The sequence below is a fragment of the Rutidosis leptorrhynchoides genome, chromosome 3 (genome assembly GCF_046630445.1).
Source record: "Rutidosis leptorrhynchoides isolate AG116_Rl617_1_P2 chromosome 3, CSIRO_AGI_Rlap_v1, whole genome shotgun sequence".
Lineage (NCBI taxonomy): Eukaryota > Viridiplantae > Streptophyta > Magnoliopsida > Asterales > Asteraceae > Rutidosis > Rutidosis leptorrhynchoides.
The window spans coordinates 464820877-464833614 of record NC_092335.1 but is presented as its reverse complement, the minus strand read 5'-3'; the positions used below and the strand labels follow the sequence as shown (position 1 = coordinate 464833614).

Here is a 12738-nt window from a genome sequence, read left to right as displayed (position 1 = left end):
AAACCTTCCCACAAGTGACAGATTCAGTAGTTGGGGTGAGAAACAAGGTTTTTAGATTATTAAGGGGCTGTTGGACATTACGAAACCCTCGTCCTTTTGACGACATTACAACATGCTGCCTAGCCAATGGTCATAACTGTTATTTTCCACAAAACCAAGGATGGGAAGTCGTCTTAGTAAAACCAGAATGCATGACTTGTTTCTGGACTTATGAATTACATGTCTTTATTTCCTTTGCTGAACAACTTGTGTATTAACTAGATTTATCTTCAAAACTGTCCTGTATCATAGTGTACTATATTTCATGTTATATGTAATATAGCGAAGTTGTAAGTTTGAAGAATATTTGTATGTGATATATTATTATAATCAGTTTTTCATATGAAATTGTAGTAGTTGAATTGTATATTAGCTACTAACTATGAACTTAACGGGTAGGGAGTACCCGATTTTAAACTTATAAAACGCTAATATAAAGAAAAAGCTTTTATAAATGAGTTCATATTATGCTACGAGATACTATTGACTACTCTTAATATTCTGTATGATTAACTTGTTTCATTTGACTATTTTGAAGGAAATGGCACCGACTACTAGACACACCTTGAATATGTGCGAAGAGGAATTTCGTGCCTTTCTTGCTTCAAACATAGCCGCAGTACAGGCCGCGCTACATACCAACAATAACTCTGAATCTAGAAATACAGCTAACGGCGCAAGAAATCGTGTAGGATGCTCCTACAAGGAATTCACTGCCTGCAAACCTTCAGAATTTGATGGGACCGAAGGACTAATCGGATTGAAACGGTGGACCGAGAAAGTTGAATCGGTGTTTTCCATAAGTAAGTGTGCTGAAGGGGACAAAGTGAAGTACGCTACGCATACCTTCACAGGTATTGCGTTAACATGGTGGAATACCTATCTAGAGCAAGTGGGACAAGATGCTGCTTACGCACTACCGTGGTCAGCATTCAAGCACTTGATGAACGAGAAGTACCGTCCCAGAACCGAGGTCAATAAGCTCAAGTCAGAACTTAGAGGGTTACGAACACAGGGATTCGATATTACTTCGTATGAAAGATAATTCACAAAATTGTGCCTATTGTGTCCGAGAGCGTTCGAAGATGAGGAAGAGAAAATCAACGCGTTTGTGAAAGGGTTTCCGGAGAGAATCCAAGAAGATATAAGTTCACACGAGCTTGCCTCCATATAAAAGGCATGTAGAATGGCTCACAAACTAGTGAACCAGATTGAGGGAAGAATTAAAGAACAGGCGACCGAAGAGGCCAACGTTAAGTTAGTCAAAAGAAAGTGGGAGGAAAACGGTGATAAGAGTCACCAAAACAACAATAACTATCCCAACAATCGCAACATCAATCGCAACTACAACAAACGGCACAACAACAACAACAACTACAACAATCATCCCAACAACAATAACAATTGCAACAACAACAATCAGAAGCAGCTATGCCAAAGGTGTGAAAAGTATCACTCGGGGTTTTGCACCAAATTTTGCAACAAGTGTAAAAGAAATGGTCATAGCGCGGCGAAGTGTGAGGTCTACGGACCAGGGGTTAACAGAATGGCAGGAACATGTGGTGTCGGAAAGAGTAATGGCGGAGCAAGTAGTGTCGGAGCAAGTTATGCCAATGTAGTTTGTTATAAATGTGGAAAACCGGGCCACATTATTAGAAATTGCCCGAACCAGGAGAACACGAATGGACAAGGCCGCGGAAGAGTTTTCAATATTAATGCGGCAGAGGCACAGGAAGACCCGGAGCTTGTTACGGGTACGTTTCTTATTGACAATAAATCTGCTTATGTTTTATTTGATTCGGGTGCGGATAGAAGCTATATGAGTAGAGATTTTTGTGCTAAATTAAGTTATCCATTGACGCCATTGGATAGTAAATTTTTACTCGAATTAGCAAACGGTAAATTAATTTCAGCAGATTATATATGCCGGAATTGAGAAATTAAACTGAGTAGCGAAATATTTAAGATTGATTTGATACCAGTAGAGTTAGGGAGTTTTGATGTAATAGTCAGCATGGACTGGCTGAAGGAGATGAAAGCAGAGATCGTATCTTACAAAAATGTAATTCCCATTGTACGAGAAGAAGGAGAACCCTTAATGGTGTACGGAGAAAAGGGCAACACGAGCTACATCTTATTAGTAATTTGAAGGCACAAAAACTAATAAGAAAAGGTTGCTATGCTGTTCTAGCACACGTCGAGAAAGTACAAACTGAAGAAAAGAGCATCAGTGATGTTCCCGTCGCAAAAGAATTTCCCGATGTATTTCCAAAAGAATTACCGGGATTACCCCCACATCGATCCGTTGAATTTCAAATAGACCTTGTTCCAGGAGCTGCACCAATAGCTCGTGCTCCTTACAGACTCAGCGAGATGAAAGAACTGCAAAGCTAACTGCAAGAACTATTAGAACGTGGTTTCATTCGACCAAACACATCACCATGGGGAGCTCCTATTTTGTTTGTCAAGAAGAAGGATGGTACATTTAGGTTGTGTATTGACTATAGAGAGTTGAATAAACTTACCATCAAAAACCGTTATCCACTACCGAGAATTAACGACTTATTTGATCAACTACAAAGCTCGTCTGTTTATTCGAAGATCGATTTATGTTCTGGATATCATCAAATGCGAGTAAAGGAGGATGATATTCCAAAAACCGCTTTTAGGACGCGTTATGGTCATTACGAGTTTATGGTTATGCCATTTGGATTGACTAACGCACCAGCTGTGTTCATGGACCTTATGAACCGAGTGTGTGGGCCATATCTTGACAAGTTTGTCATTGTTTTCATCGATGACATACTTATTTACTCAAAGAATGATCAAGAGCAAGAAGAACATTTGAGAAAAGTGCTAGAAGTATTGAGGAAAGAAAAACTGTACGCTAAGTTTTCAAAGTGTGCATTTTGGTTGGAAGAAGTTCAATTCCTCGGTCACATAGTGAACAAAGAAGGTATCCAGGTGGACCCGGCAAAGATCGAAACCGTTGAAAAGTAGGAAATCCCGAAAACTCCGAAACACATACGCCAGTTTTTAGGACTAGCTGGTTACTACAGAAGGTTCATCCAAGACTTTTCCAGAATAGCAAAACCCTTAACTGCATTAACGCATAAAGGGAATAAATTTGAATGGAAAGATGAGCAAGAGAAAGCGTTTCAATTGTTAAAGAAAAAGTTAACTACGGCACCTATATTGTCATTGCCTGAACGGAATGATGATTTTGTGATTTATTGTGACGCATCAAAGCATGGTCTCGGTTGTGTATTAATACAACGAACGAAGGTGATTGCTTATGCGTCTAGACAATTGAAGATTTATAAGCAAAATTATACGACTCACGATTTGGAATTGGGTGCTGTTGTTTTTGCATTAAAGACTTAGAGGCATTATTTATAAGGGGTCAAAAGTATTATATATACCGACCACAAAAGTTTCCAACATATATTTAATCAGAAGCAACTGAATATGAGACAACGCAGGTGGATTGAACTGTTGAATGATTATGATTTTGAGATTCGATACCACCCGGGGAAGGTGAATGTGGTAGCTGACGCTTTGAGTAGAAAGGACAGAGAACCTATACGGGTAAAAGCTATGAATATAATTATTCGTACTAACCTTACTGCTCAAATAAAGGAGGCACAACAGGGGGTTGTAAAAGAAGGAAAGTTGAAGAATGAGATACCCAAAGGATCAGAGAAACATCTTAATATTCGGGAAGACGGAACCCGATATAGGGCTGATAGAATTTGGGTACCAAGGTTTGGAGATGTGAGAGAAATGGTAATTAAGGAAGCACATAAAACCAGATATTCAATACATCCCAGAGCGGGGAAGATGTATAAAGATCTCAAGAAACACTTTTGGTGGCCGGGTATGAAAGCCGATATTGCTAAATATGTAGGAGAATGTTTGACATGTTCTAAAGTCAAAGCTGAATATCAGAAACCATCAGGTCTACTACAACAACCTGAAATCCCGGAATGGAAATGGGAAAACATTACCATGGATTTCATTACTAAATTGCCAAGGACTGCAAGTGGTTATGATACTATTTGGGTAATAGTTGATCGTCTCACCAAGTCAGCACACTTCCTGCCAATGAGAGAAGATGACAAAATGGAGAAGTTGGTGCGATTGTATTGAAGGAGGTTGTCTCCAGACATGGAATACCCGTCTCTATTATCTCCGATAGGGATGGTAGATTTGTTTCAAGGTTCTGGCAGAAGTTGCAACAAGCATTGGGGACTCGTCTAGACATGAATACTGCCTATCATCCACAAACTAATGGGCAGAGCAAAAGGATGATACAAATGCTTGAAGACATGCTACGAGCATGTGTTATTGATTTCGAAAACAGTTGGGATCGACACCTACCGTTAGCAGAATTTTCCTACAACAACAGTTATCATTCTATTATTGAGATGGCGCCGTTTGAGGTACTTTATGGTAGAAAGTGCAGGTCTCCGATTTGTTGGAATGAAGTGGGGGATAGACAGATTACGGGTCCGGAGATAATACAAGAAACTACCGAGAAAATCATCCAAATTCAACAACGATTGAAAACCGCCCAGAGTCGACAAAAGAGCTACGCGAACAGTAAAAGAAAAGATATAGAGTTTGAAATTGGAGAAATGGTCATGCTTAAGGTTTCACCTTAGAAAGGCATTGTTCGATTTGGTAAACGGGGGAAACTAAATCCAAGGTACATTGGACCATTCAAGATTATAGATCGTGTCGGACCAGTAGCTTACCAACTGGAGCTACCTCAACAACTCGCGGCTGTACATAACACTTTCCACGTCTCGAATTTGAAGAAATGTTTTACTAAAGAAGATCTCACTATTCCGTTGGATGAAATCCAAATCAATGAAAAACTTCAATTCATTGAAGAACCCGTCGAAATAATGGATCGTGAGGTTAAGAGACTTAAGCAAAATAAGATACCGATTGTTAAGGTTCGATGGAATGCTCATAGAGGACCCAAGTTCACCTGGGAGCGTGAAGATCATATGAAGAAGAAATACCCGCATCTATTTCCAGAAGATTCGTCAACACCTTCAACAGCTTAAAATTTCGGGACGAAATTTATTTAACGGGTAGGTACTGTAGTGACCCGAACTTTTCCATGTTTATATATATTAATTGAGATTGATATTTACATGACTAAATGTTTCCAACGTGTTAAGCAATAAAACTTGTTAAGACTTGATTAAATGAAATAAGTTTCATATAGACAATTGATCACCCATGTTGACCGGCGATTCACGAACGTTACAAAATTGTAAAAACTACATGTTGTGGTATATATATAGACATATATATATGGTTGACATAAGATTATGATGAGTAAGTATCACACTAAGTATATTAACAATGTGTGATATACATAAGAAATGAGATTACTAAGTTAAGAAACTCGAAATGATATATATAACGATTATCGTTATGATAACGTCTACTAAATACATATGTATCATATTAAGATATTGATACACTATATTTAACATGATAAAATGATATTTAAATATATCATTAAGTGTGTTAACAATGAACTACATATGTAAAAACAAGACTACTAACCCAAGAATTACGAAACGAGACTTATATGTAACGATTATCGTTGTAACGATATTTTAATGTATATATCATATTAAGAGATATTCATACATCATAATATCATAATAATATAATAATTTAACATCTCATTTGATATAATAAACATTGGGTTAACAACGTTAATTGAGATCGTTAACTTAAAGGTTTCAAAACAACACTTACATGTAACAACTAACGAAGACTTAACGACTCCATTAGAATGTATATACATGTTGTGTTTTGATATGTATTCTTACACTTTTGAAAGACTTCAAGACACATATCAAAATACTTCTACTTAACAAAAATGCTTAAAATTACATCCTCGTTCAGTTTCATCAACAATTCTACTCGTATGCACCCGTATTCGTACTCGTACAATACACAGCTTTTAGATGTATGTACTATTGGTATATACACTCCAATGATCAGCTCTTAGCAGCCCATGTGAGTCACCTAACACATGTGGGAACCATTATTTGGCAACTAGCATGAAATATCTCATAAAATTACAAAAATATGAGTAATCATTCATGACTTATTTACATGAAAACAAAATTACACATCCTTTATATATAATCCATATACCAACGACCAAAAACACCTACAAACACTTTTATTCTTCAATTTTCTTCATCTAAGTGATCTCTCTCAAGTTCTATCTTCAAGTTCTAAGTGTTCTTCATAAATTCCATAAGTATAGTTTCATAAAAATCAAGAATACTTCCAAGTTTGCAAGTCTACTTCCAAGCTTTCTAATCCATTCTAAGTAATCATCTAAGATCAAGGAACCTTTGTTATTTACAGTAGGTTATCTTTCTAATTCAAGGTAATATTCATATTCAAACTTTGATTCAATTTCTACAACTATAACAATCTTATTTCGAGTGAAAATCTTACTTGAACTGTTTTCGTGTCATGATTCTATTTCAAGAACTTTCAAGCCATCCAAGGATCCTTTGAAGCTAGATCCATTTTTCTCATTTCCAGTGGTTTTATCCAGAAAACTTGAGGTAGTAATGATGTTCATAACGTCATTCGATTCATACATATAAAGCTATCTTATTCGAAGGTTTAAACTTGTAATCACTAGAACATAGTTTATTAAATTCTAAACTTGTTCGCAAATAAAAGTTAATCCTTCTAACTTGACTTTTAAAATCAACTAAATACATGTTATATATCTATATGATATGCTAACTTACTGATTTAAAACCTAGAAACACGATGAACACCATAAAATCGGATATACGCCGTCGTAGTGAAACCGGGGGCTGTTTTGGTTTAGATAATTAAAAACTATGATAAACTTTGATTTAAAAGTTGTTCTTATGGGAAAATGATTTTTCTTATGAACATGAAACTATATCCAAAAATCATGGTTAAACTCAAAGTGAAAGTAGGTTTTCCAAAATGATCATCTAGACGTCGTTCTTTCGACTGAAATGACTACCTTTACAAAAATGACTTGTAACCTGTAATTCCGACTATAAACTTATACTTTTTCTGTATAGATTCATAAATTTAAGTTTAATATGAAACCATAGCAATTTTATTCACTCAAAACGGATTTAAAATGAAGAAGTTATGGGTAAAACAAGATTGGTTATTTTTGCTTGTTGTAACTACGTGAAAATTGGTAACAAATCTATATTAATCATATCCTAGCTAACTTATATTGTATTATACATGTATTCTAATATATTATGTAATCTTGGGATACCATAGACACATATGCAAATGTTTTGACATATCATATCGACCCATCTATATATATTATTTGGAACAACCATAGACACTCTATATGCAGTAATGTTGGAGTTTGCTATACAGGGTTGAGGTTGATTCTAAAAATATATATAGTTTGAGTTGTGATCTAGCCTGAGACGTGTATACACTGGGTCATGGATTGATTCAAGATATCGATTTATTTCTGTACATCTAATTATGGACAACTAGTTGTAGGTTACTAACAAGGACAGCTGACTTAATAAACTTAAAACAGTAAAACGTATTAAAAATATTGTAAATATATTTTGAACATACTTTGATATATATGTACATATTTGTTATAGGTTCGTGAATCGACCAGTGGCCAAGTCTTACTTCCCGACGAAGTAAAAATCTGTGAAAGTGAGTTATAGTCCCACTTTTAAAATCTAATATTTTTGGGATGAGAATACATGCAGGTTTTATAAATGATTTACAAAATAGACACAAGTACGTGAAACTACATTCTATGGTTGAATTATCGAAATCGAATATACCCCTTTTTATTAAGTCTGGTAATCTAAGAATTAGGGAACAGACACCCTAATTGACGCGAATCCTAAAGATAGATCTATTGGGCCTAACAAACCCCATCCAAAGTATCGGATGCTTTAGTACTTCGAAATTTATATCATATCCGAAGGGTGTCTCGGAATGATGAGGATATTCTTATATATGCATCTTGTTAATGTCGGTTACCAGGTGTTCACCATATGAATAATTTTTATCTCTATGTATGGGATGTATATTGAAATATGAAATCTTGTGGTCTATTATTATGATTTGATAATATATAGGTTAAACCTATAACTCACCAACATTTTTGTTGACGTTTTAAGCATGTTTATTCTCAGGTGATTATTAAGAGCTTCCGCTGTTGCATACTAAAATAAGGACAAGATTTGGAGTCCATGCTTGTATGATATATTGTAAAAACTGCATTCAAGAAACTTATTTTTGATGTAATATATTCTTATTGTAAACCATTATGTAATGGTCATGTGTAAACGGTATATTTTAGATTATCATTATTTGATAATCTACGTAATACTTTTAAACCTTTATCGATAAAATAAAGGTTATGGTTATTTTAAAAATGAATGCAGTCTTTGAAAAACGTCTCATATAGAGGTCAAAACCTCGCGACGAAATCAATTATTATGGAACGTTTATAATCAATATGAACGGGACATTTCAGTTGGTATCCGAGCGTTGGTCTTAGAGAACCAGAAAATTGCATTAGTGTATCTTACCGAGTTTGTTTGGATGCATTAGTGAGTCTGGACTTCGACCGTGTTTTTCTTCAAAAACGATTGCTTAACATTTTTTTTGTTGGAAACTATATATTATTAACATGTAAATATTATGTGATATATTAATCTCTTAACGAGTTTGATATTGTGTGATAGATGTCTACCTCTAGTACAAATCCCATTGATTCACCTAATAATAATGAAGAGTCAAATATATTTTGGGAAGATTCACAAATTCCCGAAGAGGAACTGGAAGAGGAGGAACCGGAAGAGGAGGAACCGAAAGAAGAGGAACCAGAAGAGGATGAATCAGAAGAGGAGGAATCAGAAGAAGAAGAGGATTAATAGTTAATGGACTCATTAAAACAGGGGTGGATTACATTCAAGGGTAATTGGTGTAATTGTTAACAAAGTAGTAAAACCTTGGATTACACGCAGTCGATAACCTGGTGTATTCATTAAACAAAGTATTAAGACCTTGTTACAGTTCGAATCCCCAATTAGTTGGAATATTTGACTTCGAATATAAGGTTAATTTGAAGAAGATTCTTGCACTTTATAATTATGACCGATGGACTATTATGGACAAAACCGTATGGACATATCGAATAATCCAGGACAAAGGACAATTAACCCATGATAATAAATTAAAATCAACACGTCGAACATCATGATTACGGAAGTTTAAATAAGCATAATTCCTGTATTTTATATCTTATCGCACTTTTAATTATCGTACTTTTTAATTATTGCAATTTTATTTTTCGTCATTTCATTTATCGCACTTTAAATTATCGCACTTTTATTATCGTTATTTAATTTACGCTTTAAATTAAGTCATTTGTATATTTAATATTTTACATTAGGTTTTAATTGCGACTTAAAACATAAAATTGACAAACCGGTCATTAAACGGTAAAACCCGTTTTTATAATAATAATAATAATACTACTTATATATATATATATATATATATATATATATATATATATATATATATATATATATATATATATATATATATATATATATATATATATATATATATATATTCATACAAATATAGTTTTTAAAAATATATCGTTAAACTTGGCTAGATCCCTGCGGAATGAACCGGACTTACTAAAAACTACACTACTATACGATTAGGTACACTGCCTATAGTGCTGTAGCAAGGTTTAGGTATATCCACTCTAATAATAAATAAATAATCTGTGTAAAATTGTATCGTATTTAATAGTATATCGTAGTAAAAATATAACTATTTCATATACACCTCGCATAACATCAAGTATTTTTGGTGCCGCTGCCGGGGAACGCCGAAGCGAAACGCTATTTTTCTTAAAAAAAAGATTTTTTTAGTTTAATTTATTTTTGTAAAAATACGTTTTAACTATTAAAAATAGAAATATATATATATATATATATATATATATATATATATATATATATATATATATATATATATATCTATTTAAATGTTTAAATAAAAAGAAAATATATTTTTATATAATTTATATAAAGTATAAAAGTATCTTTTTTTTAGTTTTTAAAAATATAAATTTATTTAATTAAATATGACTTATATATTATTTTTATAAATTAAAAATCATAAAAATTAAATTAAAAAGTAATCGGGCCAAGGTACTATGGCAGCCCAACTTCTGGCCTGGTTTCCGGATCCATGCGGTCGCATGACCCAAACAAAGGAATTTCATGCGGTCGCATGAAATGATTTGACAGAACTGAAACCTTGGACGTACGATTAGGGTTAGAGTATTAATAATAATTATAATTAATTAATTATTAATTAGGGTTTTATTAATTAATATATAAGTATAGTTTTAATATAATTTGTAATTTTAAGTTTAATTAATTGTTATAAATTATATAGACTAATATTTTTATATACTAATAACATAAAAATAATTTTTTTATATAATTTTTTTTTTTATCATTTTTAGATTATATCCTTTTATAATTTATATCTTTTTATTATTTAGTACGTAGTCTTTATAATTATCGTTCGTAACTAGTTTTTAACTTAGTATTTTGCCATAGTAGCTATAAATTTTTAGGTTTTGCCATAAAATCCCTTAAGTGCATTTCTTTAGACTAAGATTTAGGTGCTTTAGAATTTTGCAACGCCATATTTAATAGATTTTAGTGCCTAATTAAGTTATTGCCGTTTTGGATATAGAATTCCTTTAAGCTTTAATACCTTTAGACGTAAGTTTTAATTCTTAGTTTTTAGGCTTTTAAGTTTCGACGCTTTACTTTCTTATTATTATTTTTCGACGCTTATTTTTCGACCTTTTATTTTTCGACGTTTTTCGACGCAATCTTTTTCATTTTCATTTTGACGCTCTAGTTTTTAGGACATAGAATTTTCTTTATTTTCTTTAAACTTCGACGAAAAATTATTTTAAGCGGTTAAATTTATAGACATCCAAAATTTTTTGATTCGTAGTAATAGTTGGATTTGTTAGTGGTGAGTTGTGGGCTTCCGATTTCAAGGGTCTCGGCTACCTGCTGCATCTATTGGCTATTCGAAACGTGGGCAAAATCAGAAAAGTCTATTAATTTGATAACTTATATAATTTTTATCTTTTATAACTAATAGGATATTCAGTGAATGCACCGAGCAAAACGTTCACCACCTTTCATACGTTCACCATCTGTAACTCGATTAAGACATCTAGCCAATATTGTCGCCGTTGATTTTTCTTTAGAATCGTCATCTAGTCGACCAATTACTCCAATTCAAATTTCCGATAATCCATTTTTTGAACCCGACCTCACAATTGAGAATCCGGAGGATATTCAGGGACAATTCAGAGATCTTGAACCACTAATCATTCCTCCTGAACCACAAATTACTCATCCAGAGATTGTCGAGGAAAAAACCATTAAGTCAGAATCCTCTATTGATTCAGATTCAACAAATTTAATCATGGAAAATCTAGAACCTCTAAGTATGGAAGACCGAATGAGGGCTAAACGCACTGGCCAAGGTCACGCAATTACTCAATCAGACATTAACGCACCAGATTATGAAATCAACGGACAAATCCTACACATGGTAACTAATCAATGCCAATTTAGTGGTGCACGGAAGGAAGATCCAAACGAACATCTTCGTACCTTTAATAAGATCTGTACTCTATTCAAAATCAAAGAAGTTGAGGATGAATAGATATATCTCATGTTATTTCCCTAGACTTTAAAGGGAGAAGCCAAAGACTGGATAGAATCGTTACCTGAAGGAGCGATTGATACATGGGATGACTTAGTTGAAAATTTTCTTAAACAATTCTTTCCGACATCTAAAGCCGTGAGACTTCAAGGAGAAATTGTTACGTTTATGCAAAAGACAAATGAAACTCTATATGAGGCGTGGGCAAGATTTGGAAAGTTGTTGAGAGGATGTCCTCAACATATTTTAGACACTTATCAAATAGTACAAATATTCAACCAAGGATGAGACATTACTACACGAAAAGACATCGACATAGCAGCTGGTGGTTCCATTATGAAGAAAACCGCAACTGAAGCTTGAAAAATTATTGATAACACAGCTTCCCAATCACATGAGTGGCATCAAGAAAAAGATATCGTTAGATCATCTAAAGCGGCTAGAGCCGATTCTAGCCATGACTTTGATTCCATTTCCGCAAAGATAGATGCTTTCGAGAGACGAATGGAAAATATGACTAAGGATATTCACGCAATACGAATTAGTTGTGAGCTGTGCGAAGGACCACATTTGAGAAAAGATTGTCTCAGTATTGAACAAACAATGGAACAAAGAGAGAATGTTTCATACATGAACCAAAGGCCTGAAAATAATTATCAGAATAATTATCAACCGCCAAGACCAAACTACAATCAAAATCAGAATTATAACCGAAATGTTCCATACAACAACCAACAAGGTCCTAGCAATCAACAAGTATCTAATAATACTTACAACCAGCAAAGACCTATTTTTCCAATTAAACCACCACAAACCGATGATAAAAACCCAAATTTAGAAGTTATGATGTCGAAGCTAGTTGAATCTCAAACGCAGTTT

The 12738-nt window shown here is 33.8% G+C and overlaps 1 non-coding gene across 1 annotated transcript; it reads right to left on the bottom strand.

Annotated features, from left to right (window-relative positions):
* Positions 1-12000: 12000 nt before the first annotated feature.
* Positions 12001-12107, bottom strand: LOC139903599 (small nucleolar RNA R71). The gene has a single exon (XR_011778409.1). It is a non-coding gene; the product is annotated as a small nucleolar RNA R71 (small nucleolar RNA).
* Positions 12108-12738: the final 631 nt, after the last annotated feature.